Source organism: Barbatula barbatula, assembly GCF_947034865.1.
Source record: "Barbatula barbatula genome assembly, chromosome: 10".
In the NCBI taxonomy this organism is placed as follows: domain Eukaryota; kingdom Metazoa; phylum Chordata; class Actinopteri; order Cypriniformes; family Nemacheilidae; genus Barbatula; species Barbatula barbatula.
The window spans coordinates 8,155,833-8,173,218 of record NC_136773.1 but is presented as its reverse complement, the minus strand read 5'-3'; the positions used below and the strand labels follow the sequence as shown (position 1 = coordinate 8,173,218).

Here is a 17,386-nt window from a genome sequence, read left to right as displayed (position 1 = left end):
AGTCATTCTGAGATCTGCATGCGCTCTCAGGAACAGGACTGGTATCAGAGCAGTGACCTTCTGCCACCCACAGTCAGAGGATGTGATGCAATCGTGGCCTTGACTCCCCAGTTCTCCTCCGTGTGGTTAGAGCTGCTGTGAATCAGCAAGGCATACAGCACGCATCGAGAGCATTTATCAGGGTTTGCACCGCTTGCTTTCACAAGAGAAAGAGGGATAGAGGTCAGCCAGAGAAACTGTGTTTTACAGACTCAATGAAGAATTTATTAGAGTTTATTGGCTTAGATGATAGACAATTTGTCAATGTCACAGCAGTGATCAATAATTTGCAATTTAGGGTCATTTTTGGTAAATTTTCGATTAAAACACATTTTTTATACTTAAAATCTAAAATAAATTAAGTTTTACTTTGTGGGATTTTTGATAATGCGATTCTCGATATAGATCTAGTCTCATTAATCATCATCAGCTTCAGCGTATTTAACAGCGAATCAGGGAAGTTCAAATGCTGTGTCAATGTCATGTCAGAGAAAGATAAACTGAAACAAAGAAGGGGCATGTGTATTTTTGAACAGTAGGGTAAACAGTAATACAACTATCAGCACTATGTTAAGAAAAATACAAGCAGGATTTAATTTGTGCTGAACTTTACAATGACCCCTGGTGAAGAATCTTTCACAAGTATGCGTTTTAATGTTCTCACGCTCTACGTTTGTTGTTTTATGTGGCTTTTGTTGTGGTTTGATTCATCATACTGTAGGTACAGTACTGTTGTTTTCCATGACAGATAAGCAAAGCATTGCACACTTTATTTTCAAGTATACAGGTCTCCCCAAAACACAAAGAAAATATGGAAGGTAATATGGATCCGTGCCTGACATGCAGGGAAAGAATAATTGTTCATTCAATTTACTAATTTGTGAGCATAATTACTCATTTATAAATCTGGCGCACAATGTATAAATTGATGGAAATAATTAGAAAATCTCATGCATTTCTCAAATATGTCACATGTTAGTCAAGTGTTGTGAATGACAACATTGTGAATATTATTATAGAAATAATATATTATTATAATAGTATATTATTATTATTATTATTACTATTAATTTAATATTAAAACGTATAAGCTTGTTCACGACTTCAAACACAAACCTGGCTATAGCATTCTTTGCAGTGTCAAAAAACGTGTGCCAAAAAACTCAAATTCCGCAGGCGAGCGCAGTTGCTTTCTCTGGCTGCGTTGATTAAAAGCACGATGGGTAACAAGTTGCTGACAGCTTAAATGCTCATTGGGCGAGAATACCAGCTGATATCTCTTTCTTAAGTGTTCCATTAAGAAGATTTATTTAAGTATAACAAAAACATTTAAAAAAATATGGTAAACAGAATACATAAAAAAAACATTTTAAGAGGGCACTATTGCTGACTATCGATTCCATTGCTGACGTTTCCAGTCGATCCGACAGGGCGATTTGGGAAGTGTCAGTATTTCTTGCGCTGCTTTCACTACTCCGGCAGCCTAATCTCGTCTTCTCTCGTGTTTACGTGGTTGGGACGTGGGTAGTTTTAGGTTTAGGGTAGAAGTGGGATTAGGGGCTCTTAAATGTACATGTAATACGTTTTTAGAAAAAATTTCAGAGGCTAATCGTGACACTGCCATGCATTCACACCTGATGGTACACATTTTGTAGCGCTGCAAAATGTGTACAGAGGTACATATTTCCTATGAGACAAAGTACATCAAAAAGTGATTTTTAAGACGTCTTAGAATTAAATGTAGCTGTTTTGAGCAAGTTACTCTGGAAATGTAATTAAATTACTGATTATTCCTTTTAAAAGTAATCAAGTTATGGGTCTGATTATTTTTTCAACTGTAATTAGTTACACTACAAGTTACATTATTACACCCCCTCAAAAAACAAAATGACCTCTTTGGCCGTCACATGACAAACCTTTATTAGTCAGTTTTCCTCAATTTTAATCAAGGACTTGATTTTCCCCATGCTCCAAGCGTCTGCCAAATTGATGAAATTGTAATGTAATGACAGGGCAAGTCGTTACTTATAGTTTATTAGTTATTGTAAGTAGTCCAGGAGAAAGGACATCCAGTAGAATTAAATAATGAAGAATAGATGCAGATCACAGGGTGCGCAAGAAAGATTCAGCTCTGGTGCGTGTATTGTGATCAAAGCAAATGTTTTGGAGACATTTTTTGCGCTTGTAACAGCTATTATGGTACCTTCTAACTGCACACATTACTCTTGCACCTTTGGGTTCAATGATAAATATTAACTTGCCAGCAGGGCCGGCTCGTGGGGTTGAGGGTGAGACTATGAAAATGGGGCCCACTGGTATTAAAGTAAAAAAACACACAAAAATTACAATGTATATATTTAAGTGTAGAAATGTTTATTAAGTGCAACATATTCAACACTGTGTTGTTGTAACACAATTGTAAGTAATCAAGAAGGTAAAGAAGAAGATCAAATATAAATAAAATATAACAAATAATAACTAAACTGAATACACAATTGAAATTGAAGTGCAGCACAACCTTAAATCTTCACTTTGCGTGACTGTTTTGCTGCAAAGTCATTGATGACATCATCATATTTTAGCTCCTCACATGTTTCATTATTTATGCTGACAATGGCAGGTCCTGTAGTAAGTGCTTTTTTAATCAAAAACAACAAACATGTACTATTCACCCCACATGAAAAATACTTTAGTATTTACTAGTAAAGTGTAGTAGACTATAGGATATTCATATAGAACAAGTGCTATAGGTTTAGGTACTGGTATTCTGAATGATTAAAACTAGTACAGTAATACCCTACTATAATATACTCTACTTTAATATTACTATAGCATGACCACTAAAAAAACATAGTAATATAGTGCAATAAAGTAGTTTTTCATGTGAGATAAATTATCGAGGGAGAAGGGCATCTCTCTCATTAATTAACGCATTAAACAATCTAAAGCAGAACATACCTTTAGTTTGAGCTTGCTTTTTTTCTTCTGCTTTTCTCTTTTTCTCTTTTCAGCTCCTGAAAGGTACCGTTTTGATGCCATAGTTTGCCTAAGTCTAATTAGTTCTAAATCTCTCAATGAAGTTGTGCTGCTCTTGGTGTAAAGTAAACATTCCGTTGTTATGAGATAGTACATTACGCATAATCCACATGGGGAACGATTTCCAGCAGATTTGCGTTAGGACCTGTGTTATAGGATTTCCTGCCTTGGAGACGTTGGATAGCAAGATGATCTCAAAATTGATGCCGATGTCGCTTTGCATAGTATGTGAGTACCGTTGGTTTTGCTGTTTAACAGAACTAAGACATGCTGTTGTCGTAATGTTAGCTGTAACAGACCAGTTTAAGTGTCATCTAGAGCTGGGGTGCTGCCTTTTCATGGCTATGTTGCATAGAATGTGCGTTATTTTGACAGCTGTATTCTCAAAAATCAACCCATTAACCCAAAATTGTGTTGAGACAGAAAAAGGCTGGTCTACACGGGATGATATGGCATTCTGCTAGAATTGTGCTCATCCCTAAGTGTTGATCATTCATATGTACTTTACATTACACATTATTTCACTTATTTCGCAATGTAATAATAATCGTCGATACATTTTTCAACTGGCCTTCGTTGATTTTCATTTGCCAGACTTGATAATTATGTCAGTACCACATCGCAAAAGTAAACTATAATTATCCCTATAGTTTTAAATGGACAATGTTCAATGCATTAATATCAACGACTTCATTTATATTAGTAATGACAAATAAACTTATTGTGACATTAACATAACTGACATCTGTTCAACAGGTATTTGAAACATGAAGATGGTTAAATGGGTCAGAGTTGTATTATTTGTTACAATTGTTTCTTCTTTTTTTAATATTTGGATTTAACATTGAATAATAATACTTTCAATGTTTTTGATGTTCAGATACATTTTACTTAAAACTATGGATGGGTTTTTTATAACCATTACATAATTGGGTCGTTACCAGATTATCAATAAGCTTTATAACAAACAATACTGTTATCGATTCTTGCGTTGTTTTATCTTTGTATATTTGGGAGTTAATAGCGAATCAGAGGCTGTTGTTGCTAGTAATTTTACATCCCTGATCAGGCGCGGAGCTGTGGGCGCCCAATCAGAAATAAAAAATAAAATACTAGTCTGAATAGTTAAACATGGATACTTCTTTATGTGGTGTATTTTATCTATAACTTATGTTAAAAACAGTAAAATTATAAGTAAGCCTGACTATTTAAAATGTAAGTGTGTCATCAATAAAGCACACACTATTGCAATCTGGCGCGAACAACCAACGGCTAACGTTCGCTAGAAGTGAACATGGTATCTTGATTTTTTTTAGTATGGCCATAAAGCTGTTCATTGTTCACTTTTCATAACCAAAATAGATTAAATAAATAAAAAAACTATTTTATAATATATACATATATATGAACCCAATACCTAGTGCAATACGAAAGGTTTTGTTCAGGGAAAACGCCTAGAAATGGTATACCTTTAGCCCAAGACTATGTTGCTCTAGTATAATTACAGGGCTGCGTTTCTCAATAACGCTCTCTCTTAGCGGGCTACAAAGACTCCTAACGTATAACTTAACTAAAGGTATACCATTTCTAGGCATGTTTGCCGAACAGTACCTTAGGAAGCTGTTTAAGATATACCTTCTTACGTGTTATGCTACCAGGTGCTGTCCGCGGCAATGGTACTGAATCTGTTGATATCGGCGGCTCGAGAATCAATTATTCTCTCATGCACGGGCTGCTTCACTGCGTTATGTGGGAAAGCGGTGTTCGTCACTTCAGAAATAGTTGAAATTGCATATATTAGGATGTTTTATAGACTTGTTATCGTTTCTTATTCAAAAGTGATGTACACGTGACGTGCACATATACGATAAGATACAGTGTAACATAAGAACAACGTCGCGTTAAGAATGTTTCGGGAAACCCAGCCCTGCTGGATTCGGGACAACTGCTTTGATTTCAGAACACCCAATTCAGGCCAACCTCGACTTAATCCAGGCCCACCCATTTGTAACGTTCTGCATCCACCACTGTCCCTGATGTTATCACATGGCTGAAGTTTGCACAGTGTACGTGTGATATTCAATGCGCATGGGCTGTCAATACACAAGAGCACCTGCTCTTGAAGGACTGCAAAACACCTGGCATAGGAAGCAGCCACATTAACCTTGTAAAAAGGAGCAAAGGTACGTGGTGAAGACCAGTTAGCAGAAGCGCATATATCTCCCAAAGAAAATCCCAGTAGTGTGGCCCAGGACGACAAGACAGCCCTAGAGTGACAGGTAACACGATCTTGTAAGGGCAGGCGAGATGAAGCATACGTCATCTCTATCACCTCAACAATCTAGCGTGACAAATCTTAGATTATCTACAGTATATAACTTAATTCTCACCTGTCATACTTCCTTATGAGAGGAATCCAACATTAATGAAAACCTTGAACGTCCTTGTCTCAAGTTAAGTCATCAGTAAATGTTATGGCACCTACAGTAAATGTTGTATTGTATTACAGGTATACATGTTTTATGTTATAAATTGTGATACACAAGGTCTGCAATATATAATGTATGTTTAATCCCCTGGGATAAACTACAAACATGATGATGATGATCTTTGAACATGATATTGATGTCTGTCGTAAATTAGCAATTAAAACTTGCTTAAACATGTTTTTTTACATTAAAAAAGTTATTTATTTACAGTTAATTTAATTTATAATGCAGAACAAATAAGCTCAAGGACGACTAGAATGACATGTGGATGAGTGAATAATCATGAAAATGGAATTTTATAGTGAAATACTCCTTTAACAAATTATTAGTATTAATACCTAATTTTTAATTCAAGTAATATAACAAAAATATTGAAGGAAAGAGGACTGAAGAAAACGATAACTAGGACTGTTTATAAAAAAATATTAAGTATATTTCGAAGCATAACTTGGATACAATTTACTTTTCAAATTTGCTTCAACACTTGCTACACAACTACAAAATCTTGTGTTAGCCTTTACTTGGACAGTTCTGGAAAATGTACTAACATTTTCTGAGTGAAAATTGTTTCCTAGCTTTTCTTTAAGTAAACATCACTCGCTTTTTTCAGTGAATATTAGTGTCTGTGTGTCTGCTGCTTAGAAACTATACCTGCATCCTGTGCAAAGTGTTAGCACGCTGCTGTGCTGACTGACAGCTCTAGAAAAGGGATAGTGTGTCGTCTTTTGTAGCCAGCACAGGCAGAAGTGATAAACACCAGCAATTTGACGCAGAGCGACGCCGACAGCAGGGCCAGGAGCCCTGAGAATGCACAGTTAATGCACCTCACTTCAAAACACATGCACCATCAAATATTAACAGCAACATTTCCTCTCAGCTCAACGTGCCAGTGACATCCAGTACTCCTCTTTCTGCCAAAGAAGCCCAGAGTTTCATTTGTTAAAACCTGCTAATATTTCACGAAAAAAAGCATATACAGAAAATATATTGTGGTAGGGTTGCAGCTTGACATATAGTATTTGTGTTTGGAATGTATGAACTCTAAAAATATGCCCGTCGTAGGCCCCACTATCGTGGCAATGTAAACACGGCTAAGAAATTTGAATTCCAACAAAGTGAAGATTAGCTGCTGACCAAAGGTGGCAGGGGATTATTTCTAAAATAATCCTGTTTTGATATGCATCAGCTTCCAGCCAGGAATTTTCAATTAGTTTCCAAATTGCTGCATATAAACAAGTTCTAGTCACTCCTTATCGGAAAGTGGCACTGCAAACCTTTCCCAACCCCCATCCCTTTGTTCATGTGCCAAGGCCTTACTTTTCTGGGTTTCAAAGGGTCTCGTTATCATGTCCCAGTTCAAGAGGTTTTATGTATGTACTTTTTGCGAACATGGAGTGACTCACAAATATGCCCTTCTTTAATATCATCCATTTCTTCTTTTCAGCAGGCAAATGTAAAAGCAGTTGCAATCAAATGGCCAGAATTACCAAAATAATCAGGCCCAAAGCAGGACCCTGAGTTGGAGATAAATGTTGAGCTACTTGTTTGTCAAAAACTGCAACATACACATACAGTGTGGCGGTTACCACGATTGTGTCCTCTTCACACACAGGAAAATTGTTGTGAAAAGGCAGTAATAACAACCTATTGGATCTACTCAGTAAAACTGAGGTAACAATTTGCTCTAACTTTGTAAGAGTACTTTCTTCCCTATACAGCAAAGAGTATCTACATTTATAAGCTATAACACACTAAATCGGCTAAAAAAATGGTTAAAGTCTATCTAATACATTACACAACTTACTTAAGGAAATTGAGTAATTCCAACCCTTTGACATTAGGGAACGTTCATTTACTTTATTATTATCAATAAGAGATCATCCAAGATATTAAACTTTATTTATGATTTATTATTACTTATTTAGGGGAGGTTTCATTTTTCTAAAAACGATCAGACTCAGAAGATCGAATTATTACTTTTTATTGAACAAGTAACAAACATTTCATCTCTATACAATTAAATCAATTCTAATAAGATAAAAAGATAAAACACCTATAATATTACAATGTTTCAGGTCTGATGTTAATTTTATTCTAAACTGATACGTGAATGCTCCTTGCAGTCTTCTGACTATTGTAGATATATCCATGAAAGAAAAGGTCAGAAACACATTAAAAAATACATTAAATGAAAGAAGCACACATATAACTCTGGAAATAAGAACAATAACAAACTTGCCCTATAAATCTTTCCCTCAAACACTGTGGTCCAACCAGACGATACAAGTAGCCATTACAATTAAAATAAGCGCTTTTAAAAGCCGAAGCGGCTAGTAATGAGGCAAAACAGATTATAATAACATGGAAAACATCACTTTTATAATGTGGTGCGAGGTCCTGTTTTGACTGGTCAGGGCACTGTGTAAAACAATACCTAGGACATCAACAGAATGAAATTTTAATATTATTATTCCAGTTGTTTTTCTCCTCCAACGCCTTGTCTTAGCAGCATCACTCTTACACCGTGTCCACACTGGACGCACACCGCACCGCATCCAGTGTGGACAAAATTACAAATTATAATGGCTTCTAATGCGTTCCCAACGTCTTTTGTTGTGTCATGCTGCATCATGCCGGAGTTACTCCCACTGCATGCTGTCAGGCTGAGGTGCAATTTCAAATCTTTTGCTAGATATAACAACTAAATTAATGAAAATTTGTATTTATAATAATATCAACATGTTAAACAAAACGTACCTCGACACTTTCACATCCCACACCAGTACAAACGGAAGACGATGATTTGAATCCCTTGATTCCCACCTTGAAGTTGATCTATGCAGTTGGAGGGCTAATATTTTAGGGTAGATTTTACTTAATATTTTGTCATTATGAATGTTAACAAATAGGTAGATTGTACACATTTTTATACATTTTACTATAACTAATATTCTTAAGTCAAATCTAACTGAGTTTAGTGTGTTTTCAAAATTTCGGTATTGTATTTTTTTACTCTAAACAAATATGTAGTGTGGGTATGATGTAACCATTCTTATGGTAACTGATTATAATGGGTTGTTTTTACCACACTTCAGGATTATTTTTTACTTTGTAATATCAGTTTTATAAAAAAAAACTTTGTGAGATACCACTACAATTTTACACTATTTCCGTATAGTGCATTAGGGTCATGTGTTTCAGGTCTGATTAGAGGTGACCAGCAAGAGGAGACTGTGGTCACCTGGATTACAAAACCTGCACATGATATGATACCAAGGTTGATGTCCAGTTAGTGCTGACAGTTTAAATCGATTACGGTCAGATCACTTTCCACATGAATCGTTGTGCCCACTGTACTGCTGGCAGTAGTATTTTTAAGAAGGTGAGCTGTTCAAGGTGTGTCTCAAATGAGTCAACAGTAAATACATCTTTTTTTTATTGAGATAGTGTGATGGTAATGTCTATGCTTGTATTCTAATTCTGAAAATATTCTCCAACCCAAACGGCAGTATATGCTGCATGTGGATAGTGCGGTTTAATCTGGATGATAGTTTGGGGATTCCTGTATCTCAGTGGGTAGGCACTGCATTTGCAGCACAAAGTTCATGGGTCCTATCGTACATCCAGCACAATGCGGTGCAGGGCACCTTTTTAGCCATTATGAAACCATGATGCCAACAATGCCGCTTCCATTGTCCTTTTTAGCAGCTTTCTTTTTAAAAGTGTAAGTCATCTATCCAAGTGTTTGCCAATTGCATTAATATGAAACAAAATTTCGTGAGCTAAAAATTTTGAGTAAGGCATCCTTATCACATTTAGATTTAAGCATTTGGCAGACGCTTTTATCCAAAGCAACTTACATTGCATTATCCTATACATTTGTTTCTAAGTGCAATCCCCTGGGATCGAACCCACAACCTTTTTTTATCAAAAAGAAGTATTCTTGAAGTAAATTTTTTGTATACTTTGAAAAGTGGGCCAATTTAGTCCCAAGCTGTATTCAAATAGTACACTTTCTGGTATACTTCTAGTCCATTTATAGTCTATAAAAATCTACTTTTAAGTGTTCTTTAAGTGTACACAGTACACAACTTGTTACAATTGAGTTTTCATTTGTACAACAACTATACTCCAAGTGTACTTGTTGGTATACTAATAGTTTACTAGTTCAATACTTTTAGCATGTTTAGTCTATGAAGGTACACTTTGACGTTTACATTTACAGACGCTTTTATCCAAAGCGACTTACAAAGAATTTAGGGAAGTTTACTTCTAAACTATTAGTTAAGTAGTTTTTATACCGCACACATGATTTTGTAGGTTTTCTTTACGTGTACTGGTAGTTTACTAGTTCATTACTTGTAGCATAGTTTTAAAAGTACACTTTAAAGTTTACTCTCAGTAAACAACTTGTTTTAAGTATGCTTATAAGCGTTCTTTAAGTGAACTTGCAGATCTACTGATAGTTAACTAGATCAATACTTGTAGTACATATTAAAGTACACTTTAAAGGGGTAATATGGTGCGATTACGTGTTTTTCTGTGTCTTTGGTGTGTTATAATTTGCCCATGCTTGTATTAGACATGTAAAATTACATGTAAGTAAATGCATTCTATCTTAAAGCATACTTGTAAATGTCATTGTATCATCGCCGCCGCAGCCATGTCGTTGAGACGCAGTGTTTCATTGCCAAAATAAAGCCTTTGTTTGCCCTTCCAGAAGATGAGTACTAAACTTACATTTTTATTTAAAATACTGTTCCAGAACAGAACAATCCGAATATTCAAGTGTGTGCAGCGAATTTCACGGATGATTACTTCACAAACCTGAGAGAGATCAAGGCCGGTTGTGCACGAAAGCTTTTGTTGAAAACCATTACAACTTCGCAAGGACAGTCTAGCGCTTCAGATTCGCAGCCTGTAAGTATATTTTCATTGTAAATTTTCATAGTTTGTTGTGTGTTTGTTGCAGGTGCGCACATAAAAAAAGACAACATAAGTCCTAATAATCAGTTAACTGGCCAATCATAGCACTGTCAGGATTTACTGTATTTACATTACAAATTACACCATTCACGCATTGCAAGTATTGCCATTTTCTTATTATATAACAAAACACAGTATATTAACAGCTTTCCATTAAACTGCTGGAATTTGTAATAGGAGTGAACAAGTAATTGACACGTAAAACTTTAGAGACTCATGAAGCAAGACCCAAAACGGTCAAAAAACGATCAACACACTGTCTCAATATCCCATATATACGTGGGAATTCTATCTCAGAGTGCCACCCAATGGAAAAATATATAATTATTATAAATATATAATATTACAACGTACAGCATATAAAACAGATACAACTTTTTTTCAAAACCTACATTTCTTCCTAGGCCACAGCTGACCCCATGGTGTCGTTTGAAAAATAAATTGTAACCATTGTTTCCTCAGAAGTTCTTCCTTCGGTAGTTTAAATATTTCCTGTGTTTAAATCTTCCTTTGGTAGTTTAAATATGATGGACTTCGTTTCACAACGTAGAACACAGGTTCTAGACATGATGCACACACGTCACGAACAAGCGACGGTGTTTGGGGGAGGAGAATGAAGTTTTCGTGGCAGTCCCAGCAAAATGGGAATATTTCTAGTGACGTAGACATGTAGTGGTTAGAGACTCGGACATGGTCACGTCTCGTTTGCGTGATTCGGAGTCGACTCCCTTTTTTATAAGCCAATAACTTTACTTATTTACCTTCGGACTTACAACTTGACAGACTGCTTACTTTCAAACACGGCAACATAACACACTGCATGAAATGTAATTTTCATGATCTAATGTTACTTACTCTTTAAGTGTGCCCAGCTTGATTTTTTTTACTCATGCACAGTATGTCTGTAAACTTAGTATGCTGCATTGTTGACTCGTGCCAACTAATGGATTTTGTTTGTTTAAAGCGGCCATAACTCGGACAGTTTCTGTATATCTCATGTTAATCTTGAGTACTTGAGTACCTTTTTTTGAAGACAGATAGAGCTGTACGATTATTTCCGAAAACATGCAACGTGTGTGGGGGGCAGAACTAAAGCATGTGTGCACACATTGCCAAGAAAACACAGACATCAGTTATACTTATCTTGTGCGGTTCATGTCCAGAATGTTTTAGCGCTGGAACCGCCGCTCCATCTCTCAGTTTCAAACGATCTCCAAATCCAGTGTTATATCCACCGTTTATATAACATTCATTCCCCAAATGCAGCGAACAAACAACAAAGCTGAACTTCGCGAACATAGTGCTCTCTCTCTCTCTCTCCCTCTCTCCTGCACACAAGTGAAAGTGACTTAACATTTGCACACTGTCATAAGACACATTATTAGGCACAATAATTTACAGTATAATTTACATGGAAAAAAAGGCTAAACTTAATTCTGCTCAATATTGAATTTATGGCTTTTTAAAATGCACTTAATATCTAATCGATCTAATGCTTTTATATTTAAGTAGACTGCTGGGACCGCTGCTCCATCTATCAGTTTCAAACAATCTCCAAAATACAGTGTTATATCCACTGTTTATATAACATTCATCACCCAAATGAACAAACAACAAAGCTGAACTTCGCGAACATAGTGCTCATGCTCCTTCTCCCTCTCTCCATGGTTGATGCGTTGGCGTGCCGCCTGCTTTTCCGGGAAAATTATCCAATAAGGGACTAAGAAAAGTTGTTACGTAAAAGACTTTCAGAAACCTGTACGAACACTGGGGGTCTGTATCGAACACATGAACACATGAAATACTACGTAATATGTCCAACTTGTTTTTTGACAAGTTGACCATGTTAATCATGAGAAGACAGAATGCATGACACACGTTGCACCACTCCTTTAACATCAAATCAGTCATTTTCACCAAGAGCCTATCTCAAACGCAATAATAGTGAATACATTTAAAAACCGCCTTGCTGTCAAAGAACAAATGCACATGGTGATTATGTATATAGTTTGGGTGATGAGGAGATCGCTGACAGGTGCGGGGGTTGCTGACATGAAACAGGTGCAGGCATGGAGCTTGATGGGAAATGTAGTCCAGGGGAAAACAAGGGGAACCGTGACATTGATATCAGATTATAGTATATAAACGCGCGGTCTGTGTATTGAAAGTCGTGCTGAGGGACAAGAAAAAAGCATGCTGTGTGACAATTATAGAATCTAAATTTCATGTATATGCCACAAACTGCAGTGAAACTGGGTAGGTCTTAAATAGAGGGATTCGACTTTGGACCAGGGAACGAGCGAGATCAGTCCATTTTCTCTAAAGAGTTCAAAGACATCTTGTGGTTCAATGTCAGCAAGCACTGGCAAGACCTATAAGGTCTATAGTAAATATTGATTACTCTATAAAGGATTATTAGGCCCAAAAGCCTCTGTGACTGTAACAGACTATATTGCAATAATAAAACCTCCTATGTATCATTTTGATTTCATCTGGGATTGTAACATACAATGTGATACACTCAGACTTGTGCAATACACTCTCTTCAAAAGTTCACCTGCTCTCAAATACTGTCTATTTGGGGTATCAGAGGAGCTCTCAGAAATGCCTGTATTGATTTTTCTCATATTATAGACTTTGTCATCTGTCCCTTGAAACTGTACTATATTAAATCCTTCAACAGCAAAGGAAATGCAAATACAAGCCATCGGACTGAGATAAATAATTACATTGCTAAGACAGAATGTAGTCAGTAGTCTACAATAAAGGTCTTGAATGGATAAACTGGCAAAGTGAATTACCTTTGATTACAACCCTCATTAATCTGGAATAATACATTTACAGAAGCATGCGAATATATCCGCCACGAATGAGTGGGCTGTGTTAATGATCAGACCAAAGACTGAAATCATTACTACCTTTAATGTTCCCAATCTAATTGAGACATTCATTAAAGTGGAAAAATCAGCTTGGTGTTATTTCACAATGAACGCAGGAAAGAAAGGCTAATTGTGGCATTTTGTCTTGTATCTGTGTTTGAGAGCTTTATCTAGTCTCAGAGCTCAGGAATTGTTTTATTGAAGCTATGCCATGGTAATTACATTTGTATTATATTTCATATGCATGCATTTGGTAGCTTGTTTCCATATTGACCCAACCTTAAACATTAATGCTCATCTTTTCTGGCTTGTTTTAGAGGCAGCTGTGACTATGAGCCATAAAGGTTTCTGGTTGGGCCTCCTTACCAACATTTAAATACAGCTTTAGAGACATAAAATAGTTCAATTTTACCAGAATATAAAATATAAAAAATGTAAATGTGTTGCATAGAGAATGGTAATTATACATTTGTAAAACATGTACAGTCCTTGGTGGCCAATTTCCAAAGACAATGACACATACAGTATGTATTCCCCAATGGCCAAAAGTGTCTCACAAGGCAAGCCATCTGGAACACCGGGCAATGACAAAAAGTACTGTTCGCACTCTATGCTGAAGTTAGCCAACCATCTGGTTGGCATATATATATTAGACACTAGACTTCCTAGACTTTCTTACAATGGGTAAAAAAAATGCAAGACCAGATTCTTAGTTCAAAACGCATATATGACTCTTCTTTTTTATAAGAAACTGTGAGCATGTTGCATGTGCCGCTGCCAATCATTACTATAGATGATGATATCTTCCAAGTAAGTAGCAGCATATGCTGTGTGTGGCTGCAGGATTCGGTCCATGAGGTGCTGGAAGGTGGCCGGCCCTCTGAATAAGCCGAATGGAAGGGTGACTAATTGGTGTAACCCAAACAGCATGGTGAAGGCTGTTTTTTCTTTGGACATGGGAGATAAAGGGATCTGCCAATATCCTTTAGTCAAATCCAGTGTCGAAAAAAAACGAGCCGAAGCTTCGTCAAATTTTGACACACCATTCACCATGTGATAGCCCACACAGTATCATGTGGGGAGTAATACAAGAACTTTATCTCCCAGTGCAAATTTGCGCAGTCTGGTACCCTTGTCATATTGTCGGCTCTGTCGGTCCTGGGCCCAGAGCAAATTTTCCATGCAAAGCCGCCTCCAACGTGTGGAGTTTTGCTCTCATGTCCAGAACGTACTGTATTAGATTTTTACTCACGGAAGGTCCGTCCTTCCAAGCCTCTCTCAGGACGTCTAAACATCTGCGGGACTGGCAGCCATTGAGAAGCTCAAAGGGGGAAAACCCTGTGGAGGCTTGGGGGACCTCGCGTACCTCAAATAATAAGGGTTCCCGCCACTTGTCCCTATTTGGCATCTTCGTGCATGAATTTACGGATCATTGTTTTCAGTTTGCGATTAAAACATTCCACCAGACCGTCCCTCTGTGGGTGGTAGACGCTGATACGGACCGCTTTAACGCCCAATAACCCGTAAAGTCGGATGGTCTGTGACATGAACGCCGTGCCCTGGTCGGTGAGGATCTGGCGGGGATCCCCATGCGGGAGATGATTCGAAACAGTGAGTCCACCACGCTTTTTGTGGAAATATTGTGGAGAGACTATCAACTTATTTATATACGTTTATTTTTTTTTTAATTTTCATTGTTACAAAGCAGCTGTACAAGAAAACATTGACTATAAGGTCATGCAAGTCAAAACACAGGTCAAATATCAGACAGACTACGAATTCCTATATTTAATTAAATAAAGCTATAAAATTCTAGCAGCCCCCCGGCCAGGCAAACGGTGCAAAACAGTATGAAAACTGTGGCGAGGAACCCAAAACTCCATTGGAGGAGAGAAAAAAACATGGACTGCGTCCTGCCCGCTCTGGTAACCTTGGAAAAATAAGACAAGACTGGCTGAGAGTAGAGTACTGTTCTGCACTCTTTGATGCAACAAATGCATCAGTTGTTATTGGAAGTTTTCCTGGTTCCAGTTGATCTAACTAGTGCAGCCTAAATCTTCAGAATATTTATATTATGATAGTGTAGTGTATGCAAGATTAAAAAGATGCGTCTTTAGTCTAGATTTAAACTAACAGAGAGTGTCTGCCTCCCGGACAGTGCGTCAAAGACTATTCCAAAGTTTAGGTGTTAGATAGGAAAAGGATCTACCACCTGCACTTGATTTTGAAATTCTAGGTATTACCAACTGACCGGACGCCAGGGAGCGTAGTGCACGTGAAGGACTGTAATACAAGAGAAGTTCACTCAAGTAGTGAGGAGCTAAAAACCATGCAGGGCTTTATAGGCAATAAGCAAGATTTTAATGTTGTATAACCATTGCAAGGTTGACAGAACCGGGCTAATATGCTCATACTTTTTTGCATGTGTAAGAACTCGAGCTTCCGCATTTTGGACCAGTTGGAGTTTTTGTAATAAGCCTGCAGTGCAAACACCTAATAGTGCATTACAGTAATCTTGTCTTGATGTCATAAAGGAGAAGCAATTTAGCAGCAGAAGTGTACAGAATTGTGTAAGTGTATTTAAATTGTGTCTTGTTGAGTTTTAGTACTGTGTTAAACTGAGAAATCGCTTTGTTATTACTTCTGCGCTGTCACATGGTAAAACCGTGTGTAGTATCGTTCGTTCGTTCTCGGGCTAGTTTAATTGGTTTGCTTTGTGTGCGCATGTCATCTGAGGGCAGGGCCTGTTGAATTTAATTATTTAGACCGGTATTTAAAAAGAGACATCACGCGTGCAGCACTCATCGCGTGAAGACCAAAGAGAGTAAAGACATCAACACTAAGTTTTCACTCTTACTTAATCCTTTATTGTTATCTTTAAAGTTTCTCCCTATTTTCTTTCTGCCTCTCTTAAATATGTGTTTTAACATCCTTTCTGTTATCACAACACGTAAACCATCTGCCGCATGCCGAGGGCAACGCAATGCTAATAATCTTCACAATGTATCACTGCTAGCAACAGCACCTTCTACTTTCCCAATTGGATTGTGGAACTGCCAATCTGCTGTGAACAAAGCAGATTTCATTACAGCTTTTGTTAAACATTCTGATCATTCCATCGTAGCACTTACAGAAACATGGATCAAACCAGAGGACTCTGCCACTCCCGCTGCCCTCTCCCACACTTTCTCCCACAGCACTCGTTTCACAGGAAGAGGTGGAGGCACTGGTCTACTTATCCCCAAAGACTGGAAATTCAAACAGCTAACACCCATGTGTGACAACAGCTCCTTTAAGTTTCATGGTGTTACTATCACCCACCCTGTTAAAAGTCATATTGTAGTTATATATCGTCCCCCAGGTCAGCTTGGACATTTCTTGGAGGAGTTGGATGTGCTTCTTTCATCCTTCCCTGAGGATGGTACTCCTCTGGTGGTACTAGGAGACTTCAACATCCGCATTGGAAAGCCACAGGCTGCTGACTTCATCAACCTGACCGCATCATTTCTCCTCGAGCAGGTTTCATCATCAGCAACCTAAAAGTCTGGAAACCATCGTGATCTGATCTTCACAAGGTACTGCTCCACTCATCACTCTCAGGTCACCCCGCTGCACACATCTGATCACTTCTTCGTCACCCTCGACCTCACTGCTCCGGACATCACAAATGACACTCTGTGTTCCATGCTTTCATCCTGCTTGGACAACCTATGCCCCTTTTGCATCTGGACCAGCCCATGCATCCCCGTCGGCTCCCTGGTTATCGGATGTACTGCTTGAGCATCGTGCCAGCCTCCGGTCAGCTGAGAGAAAATGGCGCAAGTCAAAAGACCCTGCTGACCTCTCTCTCTACCAATCTCTTCTCTCTAATTTCTCTGATGACATCACTTCTGCAAAAACAGATTAGTACCACTCGAAGATCTGCAACTCTCCGGACTCTCGCACGCTCTTCAAAAC

The 17,386-nt window shown here is 37.7% G+C and overlaps 1 protein-coding gene across 2 annotated transcripts in view; it reads left to right on the top strand.

Moving 5' to 3' along the window:
- Positions 1 to 17,386, top strand: part of mafa (MAF bZIP transcription factor a) — a 93,061-nt gene that overhangs the window by 52,855 nt on the left and 22,820 nt on the right. Inside the window, exon 3 of one of the 2 annotated variants that reach the window (XR_013787213.1) lies at positions 10,330 to 10,484. The gene's annotated coding sequence lies outside the window, so the exon portion shown is untranslated. Of the gene's footprint in view, positions 1 to 10,329; positions 10,485 to 17,386 lie in introns of those variants that run through there. The other variant, XM_079465846.1, reaches the window with a different exon arrangement.